Below are 12,783 nucleotides of genomic sequence, written 5' to 3'. Positions count from 1 at the left end.
AAAGTGGAGATTTACCAACTGACCTAATCATGCAAAGAAAATGTCAAACTGCAATAACAGATTTTCATATTCCTTTCTGCCTAAAGAGCAGAGGTTGGGGCCCCTGCCCGGGATAGATCACGAAGCACACAATTATCCAGGCTCAATGTTTCAGTAAAGAGTTTTGCTGAAATGTGCCAGATATTGTTAAAAATACAAAGAACCCTGTTCATAAACACCAGGCTTTCTACTGATCCAAAAGCACATGTTTATTTGTGTGGTCAGTGGCCTGCATATTTTAAGAATCCTGTAAATAATAAAGTCAAACTACTTTATTTGGTAAGAGTGAAGTTGATGGGCCAATAATCAGACACACTTGTGGGCTGTTGTATCTGTACATATGCTATTGATAACAACGACTGACTGTCTACATGTGAGAGAATTTATAACAACATACTTCAAAATTTACATCTTCCTTTGTAGGAAAGATGGATCTTTCTTTGCTTCATGAACACAATTAGAAAATATAAATTTAAAAAACAATAACTATAGTAACTATTTATTAGCCATGCTTCCAAGTAAAAGCAAATATAACAGTTTAAGACTAATCAGACCTGGAGTGGAAAATCTTTCTAACCATTAGATATAATCAGAATATTTGAATGATTTCTTCCGTCTTACCTTAGGGGAAAATAGTAGATAAGTCTGCTTCTGAGACCAATAGGATTGTAGTTCCCCCCATTTGAACCAGAAAGATAATTAAAGTTGAAAAAGTCTTCAATCTCACTGAATAAAGTGCCCAATCATAACTCATTTGCAGAATATGTAGATGTTTCCTTGAAATGCTCATTTGTTTTAGACCAATAAATGATTCTTTTTGAAGCCAAAGGTTTGACTGAGTAACCATTTTTTTGTGTCCCTGCTCTTCTGTCTATAGAAAGCTGCCACCCCAGAGTACTGCTCACTGCAGAGAGCTGAATTCAAGCTAAAGTTACCACCAATTGTCAGTCAATTCTTTAAAACGCTAAAAGTAAAATCAACCTTCATTTTTTCTATTTCTATATGTATTTTTGTATACAGTCTATTCTTACATATTTATTTTTCTCAGATCAAGCCAGAGACAAGTTGAAATTAGCATAAAAATAACTCAAAATCATTTTATGATTTTTGGCAAAGCCTAGCCAGTCGTTTGCCAATCTTTGCACCTATATCTGGATGTCAGACTTTTCATTGCTGTGCCCAAGAGTCAACTTCTCCAGTTTGATGACAGCATACTTTCTCTCAGAGCCTGCCTGAGACCTCACCACAGAGCTCACCTGGTAGCTGCTGCAGAGAGATGAGAGCTGGTGAAGGAGATGAAACGCCCTTGCTTTTCCTGACCTATGTGCAAACGGAAGTCGGTTTTTTCATGTGATAGTAAACATATAAAACAGCTTCTCTAGATCTCATTCATGTCACACTCTCTCAACAAACTGCCAAAGAGAGAGAACTTCCAGGACTGAAAAATTCGCAGGTCAGAGAACCTGGACGTGGAAAAGAAATAAAAGAGGGGTAAAGGTAGCTCATTTGCCACATGCACATATTATCTAAACAGGCTAATCAATGAAGAATAAGGTAATAACAAAATAGTCAAAATGGAAATGTGAAGTGCTCAATGAAGTCAGGATCAAATCCACATCCCCCCAACTAACCATGTTTCTACTGCTAAGTTATGTTATATATTATGGCTTTTGTCTGTGAACTACAAATTGCACAGGTAGGGGGTGACGTTGTTTTAAATTGTACTTTTATGAACGAGCTGATTAATGGAAGTCACAGATGGGATGAAATGTTTGGCTTTGATTTGAATCAACGGCATAGAGGTTCTTTTGGGGTATCAGAATTAATAACAAGTAAAAGCAGGAAACAATACCTTTGATAATTAAAAGGAAAGAAAAAGAAAGAAAATTGCAATTTCAGGTGTACATTTAAAGAGTTAGGACTCACATACTGCTTATTTGCAATCTTATAAGTAAACATAGATCTGGGTTAAAACAAGGCCAATATTTGAATGTTAACTAGCAATGTGAATTAAGATATTTTCTAAACCTTGATTAGAAATAATTGCTACTTAAAATGTTATAATTCATTTTAGCATTCAACAATATAAATTATTTTAGTTTTTTCAATATCTTTTTTTTAAAAAAACCACAAAATATACTGTTTATAGGCTTATGGTTTAAAAAAGGTCAAACATATACTCTGGTTGGAAGACAGATTGAGTTACAAATTTGGAAATTTTCATTGAGTTACATAAGATAAGAAGCTAGTTCTTTCCTGAATGATAAAGATGAACAATGTGTTTTTTCCCAATAAATTATAGGGTCAACATCATCATCACTCAAGGAAAATATGTCATATAAATAACCTTAAAATATTAATATAAAATTTACTTTTAAGAATGTATTATTTAATCTATGATATTACTGAGTTATTTCCATAAAGCATTAGCTCACTATGATTCATTATTTTATTTGAGATATTAGGGTAATTTAGATTTATCTAATAACTAAATCCAGTGATGGATATATTTATAAGTATTATCTTTATGTCAGTCCAGGGAGCTAGAATAATAGTTCCTGCCATGAAAAGAGGGCTGGAGTAAAACCAATTTAAATAAATTGGAGATAAATGGTTCCACTTATATAATTATCAGTTGTCTCTTTTCCAAATGAGATCTTGAAGAATATCCTGTTTTACTTAAATATTGATCCTCAAACAGTTTTAATTACTTTCCTTTTTCCATTACTACATTCACACTTCTAACCTGGACATTATGAAAAATAATTCGCGTCTATGTCATTGTTCAATTTTAGAATTATGAATGACCTACCTGGATAATGAGTGGTTTAGCGTTTATTGTACAGCATCTCCAATGACCCTCCTAAACCTATGTCAGGATAAGGGGCATTTGTGAAATAAACAAAGGGAAAAAACAGGAAAAAATAACTTGTCTTATTTTTGTACTTATTTAGTGAATAGGGGATTCCCTGGCCTCAGACTCAAGATTTGGATTTACTTTTAAAAATATCGAGTCATATTTTAGAGTAGATTCTGCAAGCACAAGGGTGTTTCTTACTCCTGAGTCATACCGTCTGTGAGAACTAGAAAGGATTCTTTATGTTTGCTGTTTGTGTGTTTTAAGTCTTCTAAATTTTCTTTCCCAAACCAATGGAAGCATACAAATTTTGCATTGTAAATGCACACAATGGTGTGAGTTAACCTGAAATAATATGACTGTTGTTGACTGTGACTCTTTTTTAAAAACATTTTTCCCGGAGCAGCTGCTTCTGACTTCAGTTTTGAAACGTTATTTCCATGCACATCCATGAATTATTTAGGATTCCTCAGTGTGTAACTCTCCTCTGTTCCTGCTGGCTGCAATACAGGTTTTGAAGTATTGTCCTAAGAAAGATAAAGCACATACAAGATTGACTTCTACAGAAGCCCTCTATTTATGTAAATAGAGTTCCCCATAAATGCTTTACTTTCCAGATTGATTTAGTCGTTCAGTAAAGTGAGTGCATAGTTCATTAGTTTTAATATAAACCAATGTAAAATGAGAGTTTGGGGAGGTACAGTATCTATAAATATAATGAAAAACAGTAAAGAATAATTTTGCATTATAAGAATTATATCTAGAAACATAAAATTCTCCAGCTTTTATCTAATTAAGAGTCATCAAGGATGATCTAGCTCTCTAAAATTTTCCCCACCTATATTTTTCAAGTCAAAGTTTTATTCCAGTATCTTTTTTAAAATATCAAAACATCTGGTGTTCTTTGTTGATATAAATGGTAGTTTCAATTTCTTCAGCAAAGAAAAATACATTAAAATACCACTTGCTATCCAGAGGAAAAATGAAAAACTAATCAACTGTCATATTTCCAACAGGGATGATCATGTAGAGTCCATGTTGTAGACCAGCTATCCCTGTATTTGGTGGGAAGTCAACACCATTTGGGTGGAATAGCACTAAGAAGCATGTAAGGGAATCTTTCTTTCCAAATCAAGCACAGTTTCCTTTGCTTTCTCTTTTTATTCCTACTTTTTCCCCTGTCCCCTCTCGTTTCTTGCTCTTTTCTCCCATAACTTTCTTTATGTCCCATGAAGTTTTGGCCTTCTCACTACTTAACTCAAATGGAGCATCTAGGACCAAGCAGGTTTTTTTATTTGACTTGAATTTTCATCCAGATAATTTGCATCCTATAGACACCAAGACCATTTTTCAAAATAAGATCTGGCAACATTCAACTGCAGATGCCAAAAACGCAAGGTGCTATGATGGAGTTTTATAGTGTCTAGTGGAAAAACTCGTAAGTGAAATTCTTTCTCCATCAACTTTCTTACATTAAAAGGATCAATTTTTAAAAATAAACTCAAGTTTATGGAAGAATCATCAAACACAAAGGCGTGGCTCCTTAGGGCAAAGCCTCTCAGTTAAGACACATTTTTACAATTTGCTTCTATTCCAAACATTTGATCATTTTACTATGTTCGAGGGAGTTAAAACTTTCTCTTCTGATGCTTCTTGCATTCTCCAATAAACGTTGTTTATAAAAACTGTAAACAAATCTGACTGAATACATAAAATTGCCATCTAAGAATATAGCCTAAAATAATCATTTTCAAAAGTATTTAAATAAAATGTAAGGTGGTAGTATTTTAGATTCTTAGAAAACAGATTTTGGAAACTTGTCCTGATAGTTCAGCTATGAAAAAGATATTCTAAATACATTTTAATAACACTCCAGATTTCTCAATGATGGAATTAATAATATAAAATATTTTAGGACATTATTAAAAATAAAATCCACATATTTAAATCTACATATATAAACACATAGATTTTATTTTTAAATTGCTATTAAATTTTAATTTGCACTAAATTTTTTAAGTCAACAAATTTTAAGGAATTCCATATGACACTTTGAAAATGAGTTTTAATATAAATATGAATTTTTTATAAGGACATGAATTTCCAAAATGGTTTAGAAAATCATTTTAGGAATGTACTTAACTTTATAGTTCAGTGTTTTCAATAGCAAAAAAATAATTTTAAACTAAAAAATTAACATCATTAGATATTTTAGTGTTAAGTAAAAAATTGTTAGTTCTTTCCATTACAGAATAAAATAATACAGTATTCTTAGAACATAATATTGGTAGTTTTTCTCAATAAGTAGACTGGTATGTACTCTCCCATCTTTCCATGGCGTGAGCACAAACAGGAAGCACAAAATATATTTTTATAAACTTGTTTGAAATCTTTTTTCAAGAGCTGGAGCAGACTTTGCATGTATGGCTCTCAGCTGTTTGTTTGTTTGTTTTTTGGACAGGATATAGTAGTAACTTCCTACAATTTTAACTCATTTGAAAAATGTGCTTATTCCAAAAGTCTTAATGGCAAAAGATAAAACTAAGAATCATTGACACATTTATAGCAGGAAATTTGAAAATTATGTATGATTTTGCAATGAAATTTTGCTTTTTTCCCCAAATGCCTTTGCAAATGAGATAGAGCTCATGATAAACAAAATATGTCTCCCAATAAAGATCGCATATTAAATAGGTAGTTAATCTAAGGTTCAATATTCTCCACCTTTTCTAAATTATTTGGAAATACTTTCCAATGTCAAGGAATAGTTCATTTGTTTATATTTATATAATGTTTAAAAAATGATAATGCATTTTTAGCCAATTTTACTTAAGTAAAATTATACAACTTATGACTAACACTGTGTGCTTTTGTTTTTAAAGGAAAAAATACAGTTACGTACATTGTTGGAATGTATTTATAGAGCATTTTTATTGTTGAGTTATGCTTTTAGAGCTTTAGGAACATTTGAGAACAATAATCAGTAGTGTGTAATGGCATTGTTAGTGGAGTCCTTTCTATTGAATTTTCAAGATGTTGTAAAATGAGATTATGTGAGTAGCACCTCTGGACACTTTTTCCCATCATTGTGTTGGTATCAATCGCTGACTTCCACCATTTCTCCGGGTATTAAATAGAAACACTGTTTCCCACTGCCTTGATTGGAGGGTTTATAATACATGACAGAACTGATAACCCTACTGAGATTAAGCATTGTAATCTTATGAAAGCTATGTGAAACCTGCAGCTCCAGAGAGTGTCCCCAAGACAGACCAGAGAAGGTATAAGTCTTACTTTCATCTCTTATTTTGACAAAGCACTTCTCCCCCTAAGCAAGTCTGACCCAGAAAGATAGTGAGAAATCCAATGTCTTCTTTAGCTTCAGCCGCAGTCGGGCAGCTGTTCTGCTGGCAGAGGCAACCTTTGCCAGATGCCGACGCTAATGCCTTTCTGCAGAAAATGTGGCGCACGATCCCTTACTGCACGTGGGCAGATTACCAACACACACCGGATCAGTTTGCAATTGGCAAAGCTCAGCATGGCTGGAAATTGAACTATGTCTGAAAAAGGGGTGTCTATTCCTGGCTCTGCCCTTGAAGTCATCTATAACTATGGAAAAAGCCTTCTCACATTTGCTTCTCTGTTTCACACACACAAAAATAAAATGAAATTCAATCAATCATCGACTTTCCTCTATAAGGAGCTGTGGGGATCAGATATTAAAGTATCATTTAATCTGATGTGTTGGGGGTGGTATACCAGTTTGTGAGGCCTGGCTGCAGAGACTGATAGATCTACAACCAATCACTGGCATTTTAAAGATTTTTGCTACATTTTTATCATCCCCCTGGTCTTGGGCAGCCATCCATGACTAGAAGTACAGAAATTGCATGCCCCCTACTCTCCTCTCCCTGGACTAATCTTAACAAGGCAACTATCTCAAAGTAGCCCTGGAGAGTGCCGTGTTAGCAGAGAACTGTTACCTATAATTGAATTGGTTTTTTTGTATCTTTCCACCTCTCATTTACTATCCTTACTCATATTGATCCCTCTTCGAAATCCACCTAATTCATCTAGTATTCACCTTATCTTAGAAGCTTAGTCACCACCTAACTTCCATAAATTGCTGCATGGGTTCTGGCTAAGGAATCCTCTTTCCTCTGTCAAAATGTATGTTTTACATTTCATTTTGATAGGGAGATATCAGCTGACCTATTGGAAAGACTATAAGCTAAGATTTGTGTAGCTGGTGACAACTTAATGTCATTACTTGTGGTACAAGAGTGTTTTCATTTTACCAGTTGACAGTGTCTTAATCCAAAGGAATTCTTTTTTTCATAGTATTTTTTTCTAGAAACTGATTTATGCTAAAAAAAAAAACCCCTTAAATACAGAAATTTTCTGAAAAGAGATTTAGTTAACTATAAAGTTACAACGAGTAATGATAGCCTAATGCTACTCTGAGCTTGTCAAACCATATAGGAAGTGTTTCATTTAATTCTGGGCCTCTTATTCTAGAAGGATGAACAAATCATAAGATATTCAGATGAATATGACAGAATAGGGGAGAAGTCTGAAAATCAAATCATGTTAGGAACAATTAAATTAACTTTGGATATTTTGTGTGGAGAAGAGAAGACTTAGAGAGGAGGCACCCCACGATCTTCAATGGACAGTGATATAGTAGAGGAATTAGGCTTGTTCAGCATGGTTCCCAAGGACCACATAAGTTGCAGGAAGAAAAATGCAGCTCAATATGTAGAAGGAAGCTGTATCCACTAGATCTGTTAAAAATGAGAATCTTCTTCTTTATGAGAGTATTTGAGACAGGCATTAACTGGTTGCAATGAACAAAATTCCACTCTAACTTATTTGTTAAAAAGTAGATTACTGGGAAAAAAAAAAAAAAAGTAAGGAGACACTTATGGGACTCAGCTGCAGGCATTGCAGTCAGGCTTCCTAGAAACCAAAACAATGTCAGACATATCCTCTCTCTGCCTCATTCTTTCTGGAACCACACAGTCTATTCTCTCTCTTTCTCTCTCTAAATCTGTTACATTCTTCTCTCGGCAGAATGATTGACCTTTGGAAATTACTGGTTTCTGTGCCTCCATAATTTAAACTTGCATGAGGCTCTGGTTTTCCATAGCAACAACTCTATTACCATCTCGATATTCCTTTAGCGTTCCAGGACTCAAGAACATCTCTCTGCTATTTTCTGAGTCTCATAGTTTAAATTATCCCAACAGGATTTTGTTGGTTCGTCTTGAGTCCAGTTTGCCATACCTGATCCAATTTGTTGTACTAAGTGAGTTGATTCTACCAGTTACCAATATGGTCAAGACCTTCACAAAGTGCTGGGACAGGGAGCAGATTCTTTGAGAAGGAAGTATGGGGGAAGACAATTACTAGCATCTCCAGAACATGACAGTGAGCTCCTTCCTGCTGGAAGTGCAGCAGAGACTGAATAATCATTCCCCAGCATTTTTGTAGGAATATATACTTTAGAAAGATTATCTATAAAATACTTCCAACTTTTAGATTTTGATCTTGTAAATTTCAACATAAGTAGGAGACTTTAGGGGGAAATTTTTGCAAGTTCTCAGAAACACCAAGTAACTGACCACACTCTCATCCAGCCTAGTCTTTCCCATATTAGTTTATGTGCCCACCCTTCAGCTCATTGCTCTAGCCAAAAATCTGGAGGTCATTTTTTACTCCACCCTTTCTTTCACTTCCCAAATGCAATCAATTAATAGGTCCTGGCAATTCCATCTCTTAAATATCCATTGTTCCATAGATTTTCCATTAGACTACAAATGCCACCCCAGTCCAAGTCACCATTGTCTCTCACCTGAAATATTTCAAATGTCTCCTAAGTTGTGTTCCAAGGTCATTCTAACCCCATTTTCTACACTGCAGCTAGAACAACTTTTCCAACCAATTCTAATCATGTTGCCCCTTATTTAAAACAAGACATCAGGCTCTACATTCAAAATCAAACATCCTTCAAGAATCCACACAGTCTGGATCTTGCCAGTCTCTCTGGACACATCATATACCACTTTGCTCCTTTCTCTCAGAACTCCAGCCATACAGTTTACTTTCAAAAATGGAATTATATCAAGTTTTCCATCTCCTCAAGACCTTTGAACTTGCTACTTCCTGTACCAGGGACACTTTGTTCTACCACTCTTAGGCTAGACAACTTCAACTCAGCCTTCACCTTTCAAATTAAGTATTATGTCTTCAGGGAGGTCTTCCCTGTTGAGTGTTTGCTCCCATGGTACACTGTTATTACTCTTGCAATATTCACCTCAGTTGAATTCACTAGTTCAATGTCTGTCTTTCCCACCAGAGTATAAGATCAATGAGGACACCTGATAATGCCTTCAAGGCAAGGACAGTGCTTGACATAAAATATAACTCAATAAAATATTTGTGAAGGGAATGAATTAATGGTAAGTCTAAATCTAATACCAGGCATTCCAAAGATGTGAAATTCTAATTTTCTTACATTTTCAGAGATGGTGAAAACTTCACACTTCCTAAAACATGGAAACATGTTTAGGGAAAGCAAGACACTTTGTGAAAACTTCTAAAATCAAGAGCATATTTTAAGAGTGTTAGATTAGTTCTCCACTGAAAAGAAAAGCTACAAAAATTTTATGTGGGTTATGTTTGGTATAAATAAATATTAGTATGAAGATATATCATACAAGCAGGAAAAACATGTTTTACTTCTTTCAAGAAATTTATATATCAAGTACCTAATATATGCCAGTAACTATTCTAGATATTTTAGATATGGGGTGAAAACAATAGGAAACAATCCTTGCTCTCATGGAGTTCATATTCTAGTAATATAGCGTGGTTAATCATATACATAAAAATAGAAAAAAAATGAAAAGACTGAAGTGTTGACCCAGATTTGGCCAAATTTTGTAAAACTTAAATATTCCTGAAGTTGATGTATAAAATAATAGTGTTTCTCTCTTATCTCTTAATCTCCTAGGGAATCTCCTAGATGTTGTATAGAAACACAAAGATAAGACTTTGGGTAAATGCTAAAGCACATGTAGATGTATTCTCTTTGTAGACTTGCCATTATAGAGATTTATGTCTAATTAGGTAAATATTATTAGAACTTGGATATCTTAAACATGTCAAAGCAACAGAAAGGCTAAGATTAACATGCATCACATACTAAATAATTCTGCAAAAGAGGTTTACAAAGAATAAGTTAATTTTGGTGACCTTGCCCCTCTTCATCTCCTCTGACAACCAGAGTTTAAACTAAGCAACAATGACAAGGCTGGTGACAAGGTGGCAGAGAGATCATGGGGAGAGCAAGGTGCCTAACAGTCCTCAGATCAGATTGGTCATGAGAATACGTGAGAATCTAGATGCCAAGAGTTGAAAAGAAACCATGGAAAATGGGGTGATATGATATCCCTTTTAATCCCCTTTGTTTTAATTCCAAGGGATTCTATGTTGGTACAAGCCAAACAATAGACTCTGCAAGAGCAAAGTTCATAGCACAATAGGTGCTCCAAAATGGATGTCAATGCAAAAGGAAATCGGGCCACTTAAAAACAAAATGTTGCCATTTATGTTAAAATTCAAGCCAAATTTAACTCAGAGAGGACAATTCTAAACATAATAGATTGCTGTGGCTTCTCATCTTAGTTCAATCAGAACCCACAAATACGCCTAACGAAAGTCATCAAAGCAGTATCTGATAACACTAAGAAGTTGTCAATCATTCATTCATTTGACAAATATGTATTGGGTGCCCACTGTATATCAGGCCCAGTTTTAGGCACTGAGGATAAAGAATGAAATAAAACAAACTCTGACCTTACACAGAGTCCAATCTAGTGTGGAAAATAAACATATAGTAAATAAATAAATAATACAATGTCAAAAGGGACATGCTATGAAAGAAAATATAACAGTGTAAGGAGATAGATAGTGCTAGAAGGTGGTATTTAGGACGAGGTGGGCAGATATGGCTTGTCTGTTAAGGTGATGTTTATGCTAGAGAGAAGTGAGTCAGGAGAAGCATGATCAGAGACAAGTATGGAGAGGCAGCTGGGGTCAGATCACGGACCATGATAAGACATTGTGGTGGCTTAGACAAGGGTAACAGAAAGTGATGAAAAGTAGTCAAATTCTGGAGAGAGAGAGAAAGAGAGAGATTCTGGATAGACATTACCTATCTATCTATCTATCTATCTATCTATCTATCTACTCAGGTTCCAAAATAAAATTTTGGTGCTAGAGCACTGCTGACCAATTGGCAATGAAGACCCCATCAAGGATGATAAGGAGAGCAACGATGATCCCTGATTTGCAGAAGTGGTGCTGTTGTTAAAATGCTCACTGGTAGTGCATTTGGATGGAATGTGGTGATAGACAACCTCTGCGATGGTCTCTAATGATCCTTGCCTTCTGATATTCATTGCCCTTGTGCAGTTCCCTCTCACACTGAATCAGGGTGATACACATGCCTAATAGAATACTGCTGAAAAGATGGTGTGTGACTTCTGAGGCTAGGTCATTAATCATTGAAACTTCCACCTTGGTATCCCAGATCGCTCTCTCTGGAGGAAGCCAACTGCCATGTCATAAGGACCTTCAAACAGCTCTGTAGAGTGACCCTGCGGCCTAGCCCCAACAGCTAGCAATAATTTGCCAGCCATGTAGAAGTGAATATTGCCACTCCAGTAAAATCTTTACATAAGCACAAATCTTGCTGACATGTAATTGAACCTCATGGCAAACCCTAAGCCAGATACCACTCATCCAAGAATTCCAGAATTCTAGATCCAGAGAAACTGTGGGAGATAATAAATGTTAATTGCTGTTTTAAGCCACTAAGTATGGAGAGTAATTTATTACACAGTAGCAGATAACTAATACAGATACTGATGGAATAGAATATATTAAAAGGTTCAATATATCAAATGTTTGAGAAGTACTGGGGAAATAGTAATTATAAGAATTATCAAGTTGTATGGCTATTGATATGGGCAATAGATGCACTGGAGAAAGGAAATAAAAGGCTTGTCAGGATTATTCACCACTTAAAGACTAAGTCTGAAAATCAATGAGTCTCCTTGATTTCAAATTGTGTCTCCCAATCTGACAAAGAGCTTCTCAGCTCCCACAGTCAGAAGGCAGAGAAGGTGAGGATCAGACCTAGAGCTTAATTATAAGAGTAACAAAGCTCCGAAAGAGATTCAATTTTCAAACATAGCACGTCTGCAATGCCAAGGTCAGGACCCTTGGTGGGAAGCAGTGGGAGGCTAAGACTTGGGATGGGGATATCAGCATTGATGCATTAACACATCTTGAATCCCCAGATTCTCCTGAACCCTTTGGATCTGCATAAATAGCTCACCATCCCAGTTCAAGGCTAACACTTCTCTCTTGTTGAAACATAATGCAAAGGTTTCTACCTTGTATGACAACCCGTTCCCCCGCAGGATCTGTATCCTGTTATGTCTTCTAAGCCAACAACTGGAGTTGAGCCTTAACATAACCCAGCCAAGGAAAGGCTGGGATCAGCTAAGGAAGGACAGAGCCTATATTTCAAAGTCATGGCAAGACCTAACCTACATGTGCCCATAGGGGGCAGGAGAGTAAGTACAAGACTAAATCCTGAAGATGCTGGATTAAGGAGGATGGAATACAAAGTTGGATAAGGAAGAGTTTATTAACATGGGGACATTCTACCATTACACGGGATTTAACACCCTGACAAAGGACCTTGGAAGATGGAGATAATATGCTTCTAAGATGGCTCTTAGAAGTTTGTTGATAGTGTTGGCCATGATAAGTGAGGTACATTTGCCAGGCTGTTACGGCAGATGAGAGAGAAG

Source organism: Diceros bicornis, chromosome 15 (genome assembly GCF_020826845.1).
Source record: "Diceros bicornis minor isolate mBicDic1 chromosome 15, mDicBic1.mat.cur, whole genome shotgun sequence".
Taxonomy (NCBI): domain Eukaryota; kingdom Metazoa; phylum Chordata; class Mammalia; order Perissodactyla; family Rhinocerotidae; genus Diceros; species Diceros bicornis.
The sequence above is the reverse complement of the archived record's forward strand: the minus strand, read 5'-3'. Positions refer to the sequence as shown.